We start from the raw sequence: 19,643 nt of genomic DNA on the forward strand, positions 1-19,643 counted from the left end.
GGCAAAGAGGAGAGTGTAGGAAATTGAAATCTAGAAAGGATTTGAATTCAGGGTAAGATCTAATTTCTCCTTAAGGCCTCGCTGTTTTCAAAAAAGACCCCTTTTTAGTAACATAAGACACTAAAGAATCGGGTGCTTTCAGATAGGCAAATGGTCATCTTGTGGGTTCCTAAAAAATGGATACCCCTCTCTGGTGGCAGGTACAAAGGCTTCATTTCTACCCAGCACCCAAAACTGGACATGAATGCAAATACTGAGTATTGAAGACAGCAAAGCTGAATGCTCTGAGTGATAATAATAATAGTGATAAAATCCAATATTATTACTATGAGCTTTACTTATATAATCCTCATACAACAGTTCTACAAATAGATGTTATAATTTACCTCGTTTTCCAGATGAGGAAATAGGCTCAAGGGGATTAAGTAGTTTTTGCACGGCAGCATAGTGGCTCATTCTGTGTTGGAACCCATATCTTCAATGTCCAGAGCCAGACCTCCCTCCTGCAATACTAACCTCTTATTTCGTGTCCTGTCCCAGGACTAACAATCAAATCCTCCAGCCAAACATCATCCAGCAACAGCGCAGCCTCTCAGCAGACCAGTACAGGCTGCTCTTTGGAAGAGCAGAGTATTTTTTATCTCAAGTGTGTATGACCATTCACAGGTTTTTGTGTTTGAAAAATTCTAACATCACTAGTCCAACTGCAAACTCAACCTGTGTTCTAAGTAAGAGCCAGAACGGGGTCTCTTACCCAGGAAATGTTTATCATGGAATAAAAATAAATAAATAAATAAATAAATAAACAAACAAACAAACAAACAAACAAACTCCTTGTTTCAGTTACTTTTAGAGTATCTCTGAACCCAGGAGCAGCCACATAACCTCTTAGAAAAATGTCAGTCATCTGTCTTAAAGTTGGAGCTCAGTTGGAGGTTTATATGGAATGTAGTGAAATGTAGGTGAAAGGGCACCTGCTTTACAGTGAAACAGACCCACATATGAATCGTGGCTCCCTCACTGAGGACTTGTATAGAGTTACGCATATCATTTAAATTTTCTTGCACCTCAGTTTCCTTATCTGAAAAAATTATAATACTCCCCTTTCAGAGTAAACCTGAGGATTAGTAAAATAACATGTATTATAATATTAAGCATATATAAGACCTCAACAAATACTAATATTCATTTCTGTTCTCTTTCCAAAGTAAATTTAAAGAAAAAGATTATTACTTTTTTTTAATAAATCAATATAACACTTGTAATATTAAAGTTCGCAGGGCACCTGGGTGGCTCAGTTGGTTAAGCGTCTGACTCTTGGTTACAGCTCAGGTCATGATCTCACAGTTTCCTGAGTTTGAGCCCTGGGTCAAGGCAGCATGGAGCCTGCTTGGGATTCTCTCTCTCTCCCTCTCTCTGCCCCTCCCCCACTCACACTGTCTGTCAAAATAAATAAAGTTCACTTCAAATAACTTGTATTTGTTTCAATCTACTATGGTGAAACAAAATGATATTCCATCAAAGCTTTTAAATGGGGTGTGTTTTTACAATATTTTGTCAGATGTCATTCAAATATGGTAGGGGCTGCTACATGAAGCTGTCCTCTACCGGGCCTTCAAGGAGAATGACAGCCGTAAAGACATGATCCTAAGTTGTCCCTTTTCTACCCTACACCTGGTTCTAGATCAGCATCAGGGTAGTGAAATTTAGAGAACTATAATCAATTATTTGCAATGGAATGAAATGGAATGGAATGAAAAATATCAGTTTATCCAACATAGTGGGATAAAATACTGTTTTGTGGGATGTTTGTTTCATTATTATCTATATGTATAGATTTTTACATATTTGTGTCCTAGTTGGCATTCCAATGCCAATAATCAAACTGTGGGTCCCAATCAAACAAGCTTGAATACCACTACTTTGGATGGTACTCTAGAGGCCCCAGGAGTCAAGTCTTTCCCAATAACTGGAAGGTTGCAGAGGCCTAAGGACGACCTGAACGGGGCCTCCTAGTAGCACTCTGTGTATGTAACCTTATTTGGGGCACAAGAATCAGATTAAGCTTGTTATCTAACGTGTCATGATGTCAGATTTAACTTTGACCACACAGCTGGCCCACCCAGAGACAAATATCTACAGTTAAAGAATGGATAAATGAAGCTGTCAGAGTGTAGATGATATAATTCTGTTTGCAAACAGCTGCAGTGTAGGCACAGACTGGGTCACCTATTCAAGCACTTGTGCTCATTGTATTTTGGGACCCTCTTGATGAACTCAACCAAATAGGTGTCCCTCCATACAGGGCTGGGGATGACAGGAGATAAGAAAAAGGTTGCCTTTTTAAAGTAAATACTGATTTATTTGGTCTCTCAGGATATTTTGCTTCACTTAACCAAATAGTGGCCTTCTATTTTTCTTTTACTTCCTGTTCTTATGCCGTTGCAGGAAATGGGTTGAAGCTTCATTTTACTCTCAGACACTCATTTATGTCAAATTTTCTTTTAACAGTTATTTCCTTTCAGGTCCTGTTTGTCATCTTCTATGACATCTCACTTCAGAAATCTAGTGCTAAACCATGATATATGTGATTTACCTTTAAATTCATGTTCAGAAATAACACAGATATGCATATGTTTCCCCCCAAGGGGGGTATTTATTTCCTGACATCAGATTAACTTGGTTCTCTTTGGTTACAGTTGTAAGAAGAAAATTTCTAAGAGAGGCACAATCAGATCAGATAATGTATTAATATAATCAGGGCTTCTAAGAAAAAGCAGTTTTGACAGATTAGAAATTGTATCTTTGTGTGGATACTGCCCAAGTTGTCAAGCCCTCCTCCCACAGTGACAGCAGGCTCCCTCAAACTTCAGGGATTCCCTGTCTTCTCATCACATTATGGAAAGCCAGCCTGGAGCTATATTTGGACCTCTCTGTCAAAGAAGACTAACAAACAGGAAGCAAAGCTCCCTACTTTAAGTTTCTAGCAGCTGTTGCCGATGCTTCTAGGTGTCCCACAGAGGTTCCATTTTATAGAGATAGAACCTGAGGTGCAATAAAAATAGATAACTTCACCTACCCTTCTGAGGAAGGGGTCTCTGTGCTCCATCATATGAAATCTGGCAACGTGTCTGGGTGCCAACTTTTTCTCAACTTAGAAAACCCACCGGCAACTAACAAATTCTTTATATTAGCCTGAAATGAAAAATGACTAGTGAACAAATCTATCAGAGCAGAGACAGAGCCCAGCTCATGGCTGCGGAAGATGTGGGAAGGCAGATACGTTTAGCCTTTCCCTCTCTGTGTAGCCATTAGGGACCCTTGCAAGAAACTAGCCACCAGCCCAGGGAGAAAGGGCAGAACAGTGCTGAGTGAACAAAGCAGATATTTAGTGCCTATAGATAATATCCAACTCCTGCATCAGCAGAGAGCTTGGCCAGTGAGGGCATCTCCTAGGAAACCATCAGATAACACTGGGAGAGACAGGCTTTAACATAAAAAGAGCTGCAGGGGAAACAAGGCACGTTTCATAACACGGCAGTCATTTCTTGTACAACAAATAGGCCTGTACTGCTCACGTGGGTGCATTTGTGCACAGAGCAGGGAATCCTATGCTCCCGACACTCTGGAGGTCACCATGTCGTCTACCAGGTGGGGTGGGAGAGGCAGAGTCTGGCCTGTTAAAGAGCAAACAGCCACCTTCCCAGCCAGCGCTGGGCACCAGGGAAGAGCAGTGGTCATGCAGGCTACAGAGAATGCTAGGATGCTAGGATGGAGGGCGGCCAGGTTCCTGACCTGCATGTCAGCATATGTAGTTGATGGGAATGCAGCTGCGAAGAGAACCTGAGAACCCTCAAACATTTATCTTTCACCACGTGCTAGGACCTCATCTTTCCCCTCCCTCTCCTCCTTCAAACACACACATACACACACACACACACACACACACACACACACACACTCCTTTCAGAGGCCTGCTCTACCTTTTCCCTTTTTAAAACTACTTCCAGGATTCATTGAGGGGTTAGCTTAAAAAAAAAAAAAAAAAGAAGATCCTTTCAGGACAAGCCCTTCCTTCACTCATCTGACTATGTGCTCACAAAGACAGAAGCCAGCTGAGAGTCTGCTGTCCAGCGCCAAGCCCCACAGCAGTGCCAAGCAGAACCAGACACGCACCTGGAAATGCTGGTCCTCTCGCCGATGACTGTTCAAACTCTTGGCTGCCAAGCAATGGGTGGTAATAGTGCAGTGATAAAGATACTTCAGAATAACTCAATCTTGTCATTCAGCCATTAAAACAAAAAAGGAGAATTGTAAAATTCAGAGGATGCGTTCATGCTACAGTTGTTCCTTGCTGAATGTGGCATCCTGTCTGGCTAAGGACACGTCTCCATCTCAATGCTTCTCTTGCCCAAAAGTTTCCCTTTGAGATGTCAGGATATTTCACATAGGCATGTCTGACTACTGAAGACATTAAGCTTTGATAGCCCCAACCAGCCACACATGTGCTTTGATTTAGAGTTTCAGCTCTGATCTGATGAGGTAATCTTCCTGAAACTCATCTGAGCCCCCTTCAAGACATACATGGTCTGCTAAGGTAAGCAACAGTGTAAACAAAATCACCAGAGAATTAAAAGGACAAATCACTCTCATGTCCATCAAAGAGAAAAGTAAGAAATGGGACTTTTTTTGAAGGAAGAGGTCAGAGCTCCGGACTAACGTTCTGGTGGGAGAGGTTTCAACGCAATCACATTCATTTATTATAGGAGTGCGAAGAGCATGGGTTGATAATCTGACAGATTTAATAGAATTCTAGAGTATTCACCTAAAATCTGCAAGGTGAGCCACAGTTTTAATCCATAATCCAAAAAGGAAATTATCCTGAAGCCTATCCCACCCACCTATTGTGAGATTAAATGAGGTAAAGCAGTGAAATGTGCAAATTCCAGTCCTGGCTCATAGTAAGTGCTGAGTAAGTTCCCCCTGAACTGCCTTGCCTTCTTTCTACTGGTCCCATTTTGGTTACAGCCGCTATAACCACTTCAACAGGCTGGTTAGCGCTGCATGACAAGAGAGCTCCATCTCAGCCTCCTCACAAATGCAAACTGACATCAGTAATGCCCCGTGCTACTAATAGTGAAAATTCACATGTTACATTTTTACAAACTCTTTAAAAGACTCGCCTCTCTCTCTCTCTCAGTCCCTACCAGCCACTCAGCCATGAAGCCCCTGCCCTTGTTCCCTCTTCTGTTTCTCACTGCCCCCCGCTTGTCCACTGTCGCTTTCATTCTGCTTCCACCTTCGGCCCTCACCCTGCACACGCTGACCTCCCTTTCCTCTCCTCCTGCTAAATTTAGAGGCCGAGCTGTCTCCCTGGTGTGAGAGGTTGGAGGGGCCGTGGCAGCAGGCTACAGAGCTGGTCTGGAGTTGGCTGTCGGCAGCAAGGGAAGGACAAATGTCAGGGAGACAGACTCCCGGCTGCCCTCCCCCAGCCCCAGCACTCACTCCTCTGCAGCCTCTCTTGACAGGAAGGGTAAAAGGAGGAGGGCACAGAGGGCCTTTGAAGTCTGGCTGCCTGTCACCGAGCTCAAAGAGACCAGGCCTGTCAGAGCACAAGTCACTGGGGCTCTGTCCCTTTCCCAATTAATTCAGTTGGCTCAGGGAGGAAAGGGAGTGTGCTATGCCCAGAACTGGGCAGAAAGCACAGCTTACCAGTGCAATGCTGCAGCATCTACAATCTTTTCTAACTGCCAGATTCCAGCCATGGCAGGAGAACTTGGTTCAGTTCCTTTTCAGAAGAACTTTATTCAGGAGAAGGGAACCCAAAGATTCTTTCTCCTGGTCCCACTTGTGGCCCCACGCGCTGCCCAATGTCAAGAATTCTGTTGCCAAGACTTCTTTTCTTTATTTGGGCTTTACTTCTTCTAATCCCCAAAGTCTATCTGAATACCAACATCAGTCATTTTTAAGAATCGATGAATCTCTGGCCTTTTCTGAGAACATGTTTAGAAAATGAAAAGCACAAATCCTCTGAAAGTAGATGTCAGGAGCACTGAGGGAGCTGCCAGAGAGACAGGGACCCCAAAGGCAAATGCTCTTAACTCACCATTTAGACCATGCCTCACCTTGTGTCACTGTTTGGATTCTGAAGTTTTCATTGAACTAATGTTTATCGAGTCCCTGCTGTGAGCCAAGCCTTGCACAGCTACATTCACACACGTTCTCCAAGGAGAAGCCAGCCAGGGCAGACCACATGCTCTTACTGCCCAGGCCTGGCTCTTTCCAGGCTCCTCTCTAAGGACACATGGAGGGCAGAGAGCAGAAGGGATCAGAAATAATCTCATCCACAACCCTGGAATGGCATCAGGCCAGCACCCAAAAATGGAGTTGAGAGGCTAGAAAAGAGGTTGTGTGGGGATAAAACCACCATTTACTTCAGACATTTCAAAGAGTAAGATTGAAATGATTTGTTAAGGTCAAGCATCACTGGGGGAAACACACTGTTCCTTTTCAGAAAGGCAGTTCTTGGTTTAGGGCAACAGTGAGCTGGGAGCATAGATGGCACTGGCTTAGAACTCAACAGTGCAGAGTTCTGGTGCCAGCCCTGTCTCCTATCAGCTGGATGGTTCTGAATAAGTCACTTGACCTCTCTGAGCCTTAGTTTCTAGACTTGTATAAATGGGTTGCCAACAGTCATCTGGCCCACCTCACAGGGGTGGTATGAGAAACATGGTGGCTATTGAATGGGCAAGTGCTTTATAACTTGCAATGTGACAGCTACCAATCATGCAGTCGGTATCAACATATAATAATGGAAGGTGGCACAGAAGGATGTGGGGGGAGAAGTGAGCCCCTAAATCATAGAAAGAGAGAGTGAAGATGACGAGCCAAGTCTGGCTTCGATGGCTGTAGCGTGACTCTTCACATTTCATGGGAAATGCCTGGATGTGAGGCCCACTGACCACATGCCTGCCACACTCTCTACATCATTTTGTTCCAATCAAACCTGGAAGTCATCAGTCACGCTGGGGCGGGGACAGTGTGTTCAGTGGGCTGCATCTTGCTCTTATGAAAAAATTCAAGAGATACAGGAGAGCAGAAATGTTGCAACAGACAGGTATTCTAACATCATGTTTAACATTAGGTCACAATACTACATTTCAACATTCTATGACCCCAACTCGGAGCCTCCTTTCTCATTCAATGGTCATGTTCCATTAATATGAGCTTAGATGAACTAAGGATGTTGTTGATATAAGAAAATCAAACACAGAGACGTAAAATGTTAAGTGTTTGCTGTGGGGCATTGTGGGTCTTGCCCCAGATCCTGATTTCCTGATCACTCCAGAACTGATGCCCTACCCAATAATACTGATTGTGTACATAGCTGAAATGATTCAGCTTATCAGTGATTCTATGTGCCCAGGGACTAAGAAACTGAAGAACTGAAGGATACTCCGTAAGTAAAATAAACTGTGTACTCAGCTTATGTCACTTTTATAAACTGTAAGCAGTTTCAAAAGCCCAGTAATTCTCCTCGGCCAACAAATGTACTGCAGGCCAAGGACCACACACACACACACACACACACACACACACACACACACACACACACACACACACACACACACACACACACACACACACACACACACACACACACACACACACACACACACACACACACACACACACACACACACACACACACACACACACACACACACACACACACAAAGAAGGTCTCTAACTGCCATGGAAGCTCAATCACCTGTGCCTGCCCTGGCCAGAGGTATCACTTGGCACCACGCCCCTGAATCACAGGCCTCACCTGTGAGGTGAAGTAGTGAATGAATAACTCTGCCAATTCACCTGACAGTGTGGCCTCATTACTTGCTCTTCCCACAGCATATTTTCCTTACACCCCAGTGTTATTCATTTGTGAAAGCCACAATGAAGCAGCAGCTTTTGTGAGGGAGACCTTCATTAGTTCAACAAATGGATATTGACCACCTGGTATGTTTCAGGAGCTGTGGGGCGGGCCCCAGGTTGAAGGGAAAGGTGTACAAATCCTCCTGGTGTGTTAACCCACAGACACATACATATAATGCAGTAACTAGGTCTGACACCAGAAGAAAAAAGAGAGAAAGGAGTGTCTTAACATGACCCTTGGCAGAGGACACTGCAAATACTGATTGTCAGGCCAGCTCTTCTGGCCTGGAGCTGTCACTCTCTCACGGGCTGGGTTCGTGCAGGAGGCAATTCTCTTTTCCCAAGGAAGTGGCTATTAGGACCACAGGGAATGGCACCCACCATGACTTGTAGAAGCACAATCTGACTTTATGTCCTCATGTAGAGCAATGGAAATGAATATTTAAAGGTATGGGGTCATAAAACTGTGGGATATAAGAAAACATCAGCCTTTGAGGCCTGACTGCTACATACTGCTTCATAATATACACATGTTTATAGTTCCCCAGCTGCTTTTGGCTCATTCACAGAAATGCCACACCCGAAAACTGGCATCATGCCCTTCATCCTAGAAGTTTAAAAGTCACAGAGAGCCACGCTTCTGACTGTAGAGCCCAGTCAAGCAAAGGCCACAGGAAGACCCTGCTCATCCCACTGGTGTCCATTGTTCCACACATACAAACGTCAGGAAGGTGAGACAGGACAGGCAGGAAGCAGACGTTGGGGCAACACAAAGGACTAGTCAAGGGGAAACTGAATTTTATGATTTATTGTCCTGTTTAAATTATTCTCTCATTATAGTAGTTAAGAAAATATTTTTAAATTAACTATAGGTACACAAACTGTAGCTCAATGTTTTCTTCTAAACTTTAGGTTAAAATAATAATCTTCTAACTACATTGTAATGCACACCATACAGACCCATACAGGCTTACACACAGATACAGGCACAAACAGGCACACACACATACACATTTCTTCCAGAAACACTTGCACAAGTCACATTTATTTTCAGAGATATGTTAACATAACACTTTGGTTTCATCCTAACTTCCCTCATGCTATCTGGATCATTACAACCCTGATGTTTCAATAGGATAAAGCACTGAGAGTGAAAAGCCTCATTTCCTGCAGCATTCCCACGGCCATTGTTTTATCACGATGCCCACTCTTCCAGCAGCAGTGGCCACAGGATTCCCTCTGGGCACAGACCCCCAGGGAGCTGAGTCAGAAGGACACCATCAGAGTCTGAAGTTGAACCAAACTGACCAAAGAATGAGAGGCACAGGCTGACACTGAGGACATAATTTCCAAAAAAACAATATTCCCCTCTTCTGAGAAACCTGGCTGGGAACACAGCTCTTGGAGTAGGAAGCCCATTCTCTTGAGTGGTGCTACAGCCCTTCAGGAACAGAGCATGATGAGAGAGAAAGCATGGTTCCTATTTGTCTCCAGGTAAGGGAATCAAAGAGGCCCAAAGGCAGGGATAAGGGGATACAGAGAGTATTCTGGGCTACATGTTTCTGACCATCCCTCCAAAACCCGTATGTTGTAGCCCTGATCCCCAATGTGATCATATTTCAAAATGGGGCCTTTGGAAGGTAATTAGGTCATGAGGGTAGAGACCACATGATGGGATCAGTGCCTTTATAAAAGGAGACACAAGATTGAACACTATCTCTTTCCACCATGTAAGAACATTACAAGAAGACAGCAGTCTGCAAACCACAAAGAGGACTCTCAGCAGGAACTGAACTGGTGGTCACCCTAATTTTGGATCCCCAGCCTCTAGAACTGTGAGAAATAAATGTCTGTTGTTTAAGCCATGCAGTCTGTGGTATGTTGGCTGGGATGCCTAAGACAGAGAGGAAAGGCCAAGGCTGCCAGCCCAACAGTCCTTCTCAAGGAACCATGAACACCAGTGGCTGCTAATTTCAAGCGGTCTCTCTGGTGGAGAGACAGAAAATCCCTCGGAAGTGAGCTCTGTGCGCTTTGTTTAATTCAGCCAATGTAGACTGGGACCTGCTGGGTGCTCAGACCCATGCTCTGCTCTCTGGAGACAGCTTCTGAATTCCAGAAGCCTGTAGTCCAGTGGGGCAGACACCTTGACTACAAGATTAAAGAAGAACATGAAGAGAAGCGTCCAAGTTCTCAAAAGCAGAAACTTGAGACTGTCTCCACAATGCCACCTCTAGCCCAACATGTATGTTGCTCTTAACTCTGTACAGAGTTCTCAGAGTAAAATTATTTCCACCTAATAAGAGTCAGTACAATTTCCCCCTGCCCCTGAATGCTCTGTCCCTTCTCAGCAGGATACCACAGCCCACAGCTGCCTCCGGGGACCAGAATACAAGACTAGAGCAGCACTGTTGCGAGTTCTGGGCAGATCCAGCTTTCCCCTCAGGAGTTGTAAATTCCTAAATCAAGTAAGACTCTAATGGTAGCAGTAGTGGTGGTGGTGGTGGTGGTAATAACAACAACAACAACAACAACAACAACAACAACGATGACAACAAGCAATGACGGCAGCACTAGCCAGGGAAAGATTTCTGAGAGACACTGGGTCTTTTTCTCTTCTGTATCCTTGACAGAGCCTGAACCCAAAATAGTTTTCAACTAAATGCATAAAGTGTGGGGCTTCTGGGTGGCTCAGTCAGTTAAGCGTCTGACTTCAGCTGTGCTGACAGCTCAGAGCCTGGATCCTGCTTTGGATTCTGTGTCTCCCTCTCTCTCTGCCCCTCTCTGCATTTGCATTCTGTCTCTGTCTCTCTCCCTCTCTCAAAAATAAACATTAAAAAAATAAATGGATAAAGTGCTACATGAAGAAAAACATAGTTAAACGCAAGCATTCCTAATTTTGCTATCTTCCATGGTCGCCAATACCCTTTACATCTAAATAAATATTAATAATTCAATTTCTCCTCTGCACTTGCAAAAAGACCATGTCTCTTTGCAGACCTCCTTAGTGCTGGCTCTGAACCCCGCAGGATCTGCTCCTCACTGCTAGTTCTAGACCAATCTGCTGAGCTCCTTCCTGCTAACCTCGGGTCTTTGAGTTCCCTCCCCTCCTGCTTTGCTTCTTCCCACATGGGGGCACCCTCTTTGCTGTCATTCCCCATACCAAGGTCAACACTCAGCTAAAGAATTTCAGAACTTCAGTGCTGCGTGAGGACAAGCCAAGAGAATACAGTGCTAAAAAGGAAAGCCTCAAAGTTGAGTATCAGAACCCACAGCTTCTAGTGTATCAACAAAGCAATTCCTGCATGGAGGTCAGATCTCACTTTAGACAACACAGACCCTCACACACGTCACACATATATGCTCACACACTCCCCCATGAAGCTGCGGACACTTCCAGATGGCGGTTTACTGGACCCTTCTCCTTGCTCCCCAAATTGGGAGTCCTCTGTCCTGTTTTGCACAACTCCACCAGCCCAAACGAAACAGACCATCTCAGAATAACAATGGCAGAGTTCCTACCCAGAACACAGCAAGGGCATAGCCCCCCCTGTCAGAGAGAGCAGTTTTAGGTCCTCTTTGGCCACCTCTTCTTCCCATGTGAGGCTCTGGCTTTGCTTCTGCATAAGCAAAGAGCACATTAAAAGTTTCTCAGGCCATATAACACTGCTCCTTTCAAAGACAGATTCTGTGGCTGTGTGTATTTTTTAGCTGGGTAATTGTCTGGGATCTGTCACATGTGGAGAGAGAAAGAAATCTTCAAGGAGCTCCAGCACAGGTAGCCGGGACATACCCCACCAAGCCCTGCAGGGCTCTGGCCTCAGCGAGTGCTCTTTGCCACCCATTACCCTGTAATGTCCCTTGTCTTTTCTCTGCCCTGCTCAGTGGAGAGGACCAAGGAGGAGGCCTGTCAGAGCAGACAGGGCTAGGCAGCGGGAAGGCAGCAGCAAATTCTCTCCACCACTGACATCTTAATAATCACCAAGTTTTCAAAGAAACTTCCAACCACAGGGAAACTTCCAGACAAAACTGACTTCCAGTGAAATGCATTTACCTCTTAGCTCTTCTCCACATGTACTTTATGACAGTGTTGAGAGTCTCCTGCCTTGGGTTGAAATCTTGTCAGCTTGTAGGAGCAAAGCAAGATGGAGGTGAGTTAGTTTTTCATTGAGAAAGAACAATGTCAGTCAGGCTCTGAGGCAATGCCTCAGAACCTACTAAGGATGTGCAGGGCCCCCAGCCTGCACCCCTGCTGCCCACAGTGGCCCCACTGACTTCTTGGAATGGCCAAGGCATGGGCCTCGCTGTGGCCAGCGAAGTCACAGACTACATATGGGAAAGTGAGCAGGTGAATGGCTGCCCTGGCCTATGACCTAGGCCCACCCTACTCTGTGGCCCCTACAGGGTTAGGACTATTCTCTACAGGGGCCCCCCATCTGCTCCCCTTCTTAGGAAAATTTCTAAAGTCATTTACGCCTTTGCATCATCTCCCCAGAGGACCCACTTTCTCAGCCTGAGCTCTCACTGGCAGACTCACGAAGATGGGAGATGGACCTGAGGAGGAGAGCCACTCTTCGCCTCCTCTCAGCCTCTTCTTCACCGCAGCCTCCTCCTCACCACAGATGTCCTGATTCCACTGCCACACCAATTCCTGACTGTTTTCAAAGCTCTGCCCATACATTCCTTGCCCAGAAAATCATCCTTGACTCTTCCAGTCAACAAAAACTTCTCCCTTCCCTAAACTGAATCCTGTCACTCAGATCCAGACTCACAGATTCCAGGTCTGGGAAGGCCTCTGGCTTCACCTTACAGCATAATAGAGCCTAGGGCTACCCATGCACACAAGGCAGGGAGCGTAATCTAGACCTACAAAGTACAGAAAGAGAGAGGGATGTCATCCCTTTGTCTTAGAAAGACCTCCCCATAGGGAAAAAAACTTTCCCCAGCAGAGCCAAAAAACCCAAAGCCTTGTTCAACACTGCTGATAGAGGCTGGTGGCCTGTCAGTGCTAGTTATGACAACCCCACTTCCTGACCTGCTCTTGTTCTTAAAGTTCACAGTTTTTCTGGCAGCCACAGGGGACAGGACCATGGTATTTGTCAAGAAAATTACATCTGTACCAAGAGGCTGAAGGAAGGCCAAGCAAAATGTGCCACCATATGGTGCTAAAGGCTCCAGAATGGTAACTGTCAACAACTTCTTCTCCTCCCACCAATGAAGTGGCCCTGTCACAGGCACTCAGAGGAGGGCCAGGAGGTCACTGCGGGGCAGGTGGGAGTACAGGGGCTGAGGAGGTAGAGATTTTAACTGGGCCCTGGCCTTTAGGAGCAAAGTAAAATGGGGTGTCACACAAGAAAAAGCACTGGTCCTGGGAATCAAGAAACCTGGGTTCTAGTCACAACTTGGATACAACACACCACAGGGCCTCTAGCAAGTCTAACAGCCCAGAGCCTGTTTTCTCATTTTTATTGTTAAATGAGGTAACAATGGGGACACTCATGAGTTTTGACGTATTATAAGACAAGAGAACAATGCCTAGACCTGGGGACTGGGTGCCACCGTGGATCTGGAGACCATGAGCCAGACCCAGGAAGCATCACAGAGGAAGAAAGGTCAGGAATAACCTCACCTTGGAGGTGAGAGAAGTGGGGGATCAGGAACGACAATTGCAAAGGTGGAGCAGAGGAAGTTGTCTTCTGTATTCATTATATGTGGCTGGATCTGCGGAGACTTACTCAGGCTTGAAATAGACACTTGGGGTTCTCTGCATGAAAATGATAATTCCATCTTGGTAAAGGGAGCAATAACTGGGGTGAGGAGGGTGAAAAGAGTATTTATGTCACAGAAAACGGCACACTAACTGGGACTTGTTTTCCAAGAGCTAGTTGTTGAACATTTACCACTGCCCCAGAGCATCTAATTTTAACAGAAGAGATAAAGGCCAGTAAAAGAAAACAAAAAACAGCTTCAAAGATGTACGAATAGAAAGAGGAGGGAACAGTGCCCTGAATCCAAGCCAGGAGAAATGGTCCAGAGGAAGGGGAATGAAGGGTTGCTGTAGGAGTGAGCCGGTCCAGCTGAGCCACCTGTAATCTGGCTAGTGTGTTCTGTGACCAGCCACACGCTGCTGAGACAGCTAGCTGGCCCCGTGCTGGTGAGGGAGATGCCCTTGGTGTGGGCCTCTATGCCTGCACCACCTCACAAGGCACCACCCACGGCCCTGGCCTCATCATGCTAGTGACAGTGCATACTTATTCCTGGCACTTTCTCTAAACTCTTGGCTCTTTAGGAAAATGAAGGCATAATAAGAAAGCTACTTTCACAACATCTGAATCCTCCTCTGCCAACATTTAGCCATCGATGATAGAAAAACTTCATCTTTCCTGGAGTGCGGATATGAGAGCAATATGAAAGAATTAATAGATTCAGTGATTAGCCAGACTGCACTCAGACCCCATCTCATGTACCCACCATTCAAGACTCATGGTCTTCTGATTCTGGGAGCCTTCTAGGTTGTTCCCAGACTGCAGGGCTCATTCCCTGCAGAACACTGGCAGGCAGTAGTTACATTATGTATCTGCTCAGCACTCAGGCAAGAAACCATTATGTTCACGGATCATTATTGACATCCTGACATTTGTCACCTCCTTTCATAGCAGTTAAATCTTGCTTTATCTGTAAATGTCACCATGTCATTTATTCATGAAAGGGGTCACATTCCCGAAATAGCATGCTTCAGTTTAAAGGGGAGCTTGGCTTTATTTGCAGTGGGTAATCCTCAAACAAACTTAACTGCTGATAAATGCTTTTTTATTGGAGTTTCTTGGCCTTAAATGACATCCTCAAATGTAGAATGCAGTTCTGTATTTGTGAAAATAAAATCTGAATGTTGAACAAGCCAGAAGTGGGTTGAGATTAGAACAAATGAATGTTTTCTGTTGCTACCATATGTAGGAAAGTGGATGTAAACAGATTTGAATTTGTTGAGAGTGAGGCATGATTTTAATAAGATTGTTATGCTTCTAGAAACATGCCTGTGGCCTTTTTTAATCATTTATGCCATACAAATGTCAATGAGATTAGGGGCTTTTTAGCCTTCCTGGGGTGATCCCGAGTTTGGGACATTAGAGGGGACCACTGAGCAAACATATACTTATTCCTCCCACCCTCAAATTCCAAGAACACTGGTCAGGGAGGTGATTAGCTCATCCTTGGAGCTTATGTTTTTATGAAGCAATGTTTCTTTCCTTTATAAGGCTTACTCCAAGTTCACTTTAAAGTGGGGTGACTATATAATTTATCGTCCAAACCCAGACACTTTTCAAGGGGGAAAGGAGACACTAAAAATAATTAACAGGTATTAATTGATCTACAACAACCATGACCCTAGAAAAAAAAAAGGGCATATGGCCACCGGACGGTAGAACTCTTATCAACTGACTCACTGAAGAGGTTTATATCCCCCAGCTGCTAATTAACTATTACCCAGGAAAGGTTTCTCTGTGTGGGGGGAGGCCAGGGTAGGAGGGTCCTGCTGCTATCTGCCTTTAATTCATTTTTCTAATCCAGTGGTTCTAAAAGTACAGCCCAGGAATGGAAATTTCCTGAATAGGCTGCAAAAAAATGCAGGTGCCTGGTCCCTACTTCAGATCTACTAAATCTGAACTTCCAAGGATGTGGCTCATGCATCTACATTTTAAGACCTCTTTCCCAAAGTGTAACACACACTGAAATTTGAGAGCCAATTACTCTGATCAAATCTTTTGTTCTCTCTAGGTGCCTCTGTGTTCTGGTCACAATGTGGTAATAGGAAGTAGGTGGGTATATTCTGTTTTTTGGGGTTTTTTTTTGGATTTGTTGTTTGTTTTCTTGCCTAGAAAAGTAACTTGCAGATAGGGTGTAAGCTGAAAATAGATTCTCCATTGTGCACAAATATGGAGGCCATGACACTTCATGGGTAATTCCATTAAACATCAATCTAATCCCCTGCTCACTGTCCTGTGTACAACTGTTTCACACCCACCAAGTGCAGGCTACATGCACAAATATGCTCTCAAAGAAGTTGGAAGATAAGAAAATGGCTAGATGACATTGAGGTCATCGAAAATGGTGATTGAACGCAATTAAAACTGCTCACTGATAGAAAAGAAAAGGGCCAGGGAGGAAGATTTCCCCGGTCACTAATGAGATCCTTTTGGAGTGTGATATATACTATAGCAACAAGTATCACAGACCACAGCCGAATTGGAGTCCCTGTTTGTAAGCCCAGGCCAGGGTCATGGAGATATAGCTATCACTGCCTTAGATAATGTCCTCATTAGTTCACCATTGTCATCACTGCTCTGGCAACAGTAGAATGCCTTCATCCTGTTGACGGGCCCTGAGAGGGACCAGGAGGGTGGTGGCCAGCAAATTGAGGCAGCAGGGAAGGCAGATAATAAGAGCACTCTGTTTTGTGTGGTACTTCTGCATGCATTTTGTCATTAGTGCCTCCCTCAATTCAGTCATTGGGTGGGGCTAAGCCCAAAACCCATCCACCCCCATTCATAGTCCCAGGGTCTGCCTCTACCTCTGTTTCCCCTCTGCCTCCAGAAAGAGCACCGGGCACCAGGCCCTACATAGAACACCTGTTGGGCAACAACTCCTGGAGTTGAACCCTCACAAAACTGAGATCTTCCCACTACCCCTAGGCATATGAGTTGGCCATCACACTGGGTTCCAGCCTAGGCTAGTAGTCACTGTTGACCAATGGTGGGAGTCCAAGGAAGCAACTGTCATAAACCCAGGAGATGTTAATTAAATGCCTACTTTGAGTCCATCTTAAAAAAAATGGTGAAATCTTGGGGCACCTGGGTGGCTCAGTCAGTTAAGCATCCAACTTCAGCTCAGGTCATTATCTTGCAGTTCATAAGTTTGAGCCCCTTGTCAGGCTCTGTGCTGACAGCTCGGAGCCTGGAGCCTGCTTTATATTCTGTGTCTCCTCTCTGCCCCTCCACTGCTCGCACTGTCTCCCTCTCTCTCTCTCTCAAAAATGAATAAACGTTAAAAAAAATTTTTTTTAATGGTGAAATATCAGGACCTCTCCATTTGTCTTTCTGCACCTCATCAACTGAGGTCTCTTGTCTGACCTTCAAATGGCTCTGACCCATTCTCATTTAACTGAACAAATTCACCCTCAGATTCTTCCCATCTACCCAGATTGACGTTTCACTGAATCTTAAGGAGAGAAAATTCAAGTTAAAGTTTCACACCAGTTTCAAAGAATAGGCCAGATCCTCCCAAGAACCCAGAAATATGAGTTTCCACCAACTCACCTACTCTCAGCAGCCTTAAGAGCCCCCACCCTGAGCTAGGTACTGACAGGGAGGGGGCACACAGTTCCTAATCTAGTGGAGGTTCCAGTTGCTGAGAAGACAGAATAGATGCTGTAGGGTCAAGAGGAGAGTGAATCTACACCAGTCAGACCATGTGAAGCCAGTCCTTCTCTGTGCCAGGCCTTGTAACAGCTACATAATTTCCTTAGACCAATGTCCTTACCATCCTGAGCCTCAGGTTCCTAATAAATGGAGAGAATATTAACCTATCAAATTCACTGTAATATTGAGTTAGAGGATGTCAAGCCCTTCACATGGGGTCTCGTACACAGTAGGGATACATGTTAACAGCCTTCCTTCTTATATAAAAGTTAAATGTACACGTGGTCATCTGCTCCCAGATAGGAGTAGGATTTTACTAAATGCAAACTGGCTCACCCCCTGACTTGTTCTGTGCATGTGAGAGAGTAGATTAACCTCCAAATGCCTCAGGTTCCTCATCTGTGAACAGTAATTGCTGTCCCTCTAGCAACTCAGCTCCAGTTATCACCGAAAGAAAAGCACAAGGCACGTTTTAGAATGTCTGGGAGCTGGCTAGGAGACAGTTTCCAGAGAGGTGTGGGGTGGGGTTCTATTATGACCACTGGGATTGAAAAGACAGCTCTATTTTCTACTCTGTCTTTCTGTTAAATTGAACTTCAGCCCTGGAAATTAATATCCCCACTGCATTTTAGTGAGGTGGCTCTATTTTTACAAGCGCCTCAGAATCAAGCCCTAATCTGTTATGCTGTGACCTTTCACTGGGCTCTGCATCAGGGAATCATAATTCAGGGCCAGCTCCAGCTTTGGAAACCTCCATAGGCCTTTTATGACATGAGTACTATTGAATATTCTATAAAATCTCCTTGGAAAACTGGCCCACATTTCTTCATAATCTCCCCAGACTGTTTCTGAAGTCTCTCTATAGATTTTTTACTCTAAAAATCCATAGTGTTTCTTAATAAGGATCTGGCCCTCTCATAAGGGATTGTGAAGAGGATAAGGCTAGATTGGGTCCCCAGGGGAGGATGAGGTGGGGCAACAGAAGCCATTTTGTTACTGTTAAGCCCCTGGATGAGGATTCTGAGCTTAGGAGGCTGTCAGCAGGATGCAATCATTTCCAGTAGATGGAGATGAAGGAAGGAATTTAGAAGCCGAGCCATACTACACCATTGCTCTATTTGACTGCAAGTATTCCTAACCTTGAGAAGGAGACGTCAGTGTTTAAGACCAAAGGTTGCAGGCCTTCTCGGATAACCCAAAATGTCTCTTTCACTCTTTTAGCCAGACTCCACCTCTGCCAAGCTGTCCCCTCACTCCTGCACTTGTATCAAGTACATCATCATGGAGCATGGGAAGTGGCTTTCCAATCATCCTCTATGGGCTAGACAACACAACCTGGAAGTTCAACTGGGTCAACTCTCTCTGTAACCTTGACCAAAGAGAATCAGAAATGGAAGGAAACTGGACATATACATACAGTCTTTTGTCCTCAATTTTAACTGCTTCAAAATGTGTTGTTGTGTTTTTTTTTTTTCCTGGCAAACCTTCCCAAGAAGCCCAGTATGACAAGTGACCATTCCTGCTAAGGATATAATGTGTCCTCATAATGCTTCTCATAAAGCTGTCTCCAGCTGGCACAGGAACACAGCACTGCACTGCTTTACATCTTTCCTTGCCTCACTTCCTCTTTTCTGCCTTCACTCTCATTACCTTGGCCTTATACTTCGCAGAAGTGTTAAAGTGTTAATACTTTAATCCTTGCCACAGGCACGTCTTTCACAAGGGCCTGGCTAAAGCACACACGGCTTTGCCAAACACGAAGGTTGGGTAAATTGTGATAGACGCCATCAAAGCCCAAATGTGAGACTTGGGGACAAAACTTTTATGTAACTTATCTCTCTGCCATATCACCCCATCTTTGCTTAGCATAGGGCTTGGCACATAGTAAGTATTCCATAAGGAGGTAAAATATATTGCACTGAATTGAGGATATTAGAACCAGAAATAAACCAAATAAACCCCAAAATGCTTTCTACTTAGAGTTATGAGCCCCTGAGCTTCTGCCAATGCTGCCTTTTCAAATGACTGCTCTCTAAGAAGCCCTGGAAAGCGTCAAGTATCATATACTTACCTGTACTAGTCAGGGTTACCCAGAGAAACAGAACCAATGGTGTGTATGGAGATGGAGAGAGAGAGAGAGAGAGAGAGTCACCAAATGAATGATTATGAGGAATTGTCTCATATGATTGTGGAAGCTTATAATCCCACAGTCTGCTGTCTGCAAGCTGAAGACCCAGGAAAGCTGGTGGGTTTAAATCAGTGGGTCTGAAGGCCTGAGAACCAGGGAAGCTAATGCTA

General features: G+C 44.9%; 1 long non-coding RNA gene across 2 annotated transcripts; it reads left to right on the forward strand.

The window, feature by feature from the left end:
• Window positions 1-7,183: 7,183 nt before the first annotated feature.
• LOC125162546 (uncharacterized) lies at window positions 7,184-18,797 on the forward strand. 2 transcript variants are annotated; one of them, XR_007151080.1, is made up of 4 exons: window positions 7,184-7,459; window positions 10,281-10,397; window positions 15,706-15,746; window positions 18,567-18,797. It is a non-coding gene; the product is annotated as an uncharacterized LOC125162546 (long non-coding RNA). The 2 variants fall into 2 exon arrangements; XR_007151079.1 differs by having other exon boundaries at window positions 10,284-10,397.
• The last annotated feature ends 846 nt before the right edge of the window (window positions 18,798-19,643 follow it).

Source organism: Prionailurus viverrinus, chromosome A3, assembly GCF_022837055.1.
Source record: "Prionailurus viverrinus isolate Anna chromosome A3, UM_Priviv_1.0, whole genome shotgun sequence".
NCBI classification, from domain to species: domain Eukaryota; kingdom Metazoa; phylum Chordata; class Mammalia; order Carnivora; family Felidae; genus Prionailurus; species Prionailurus viverrinus.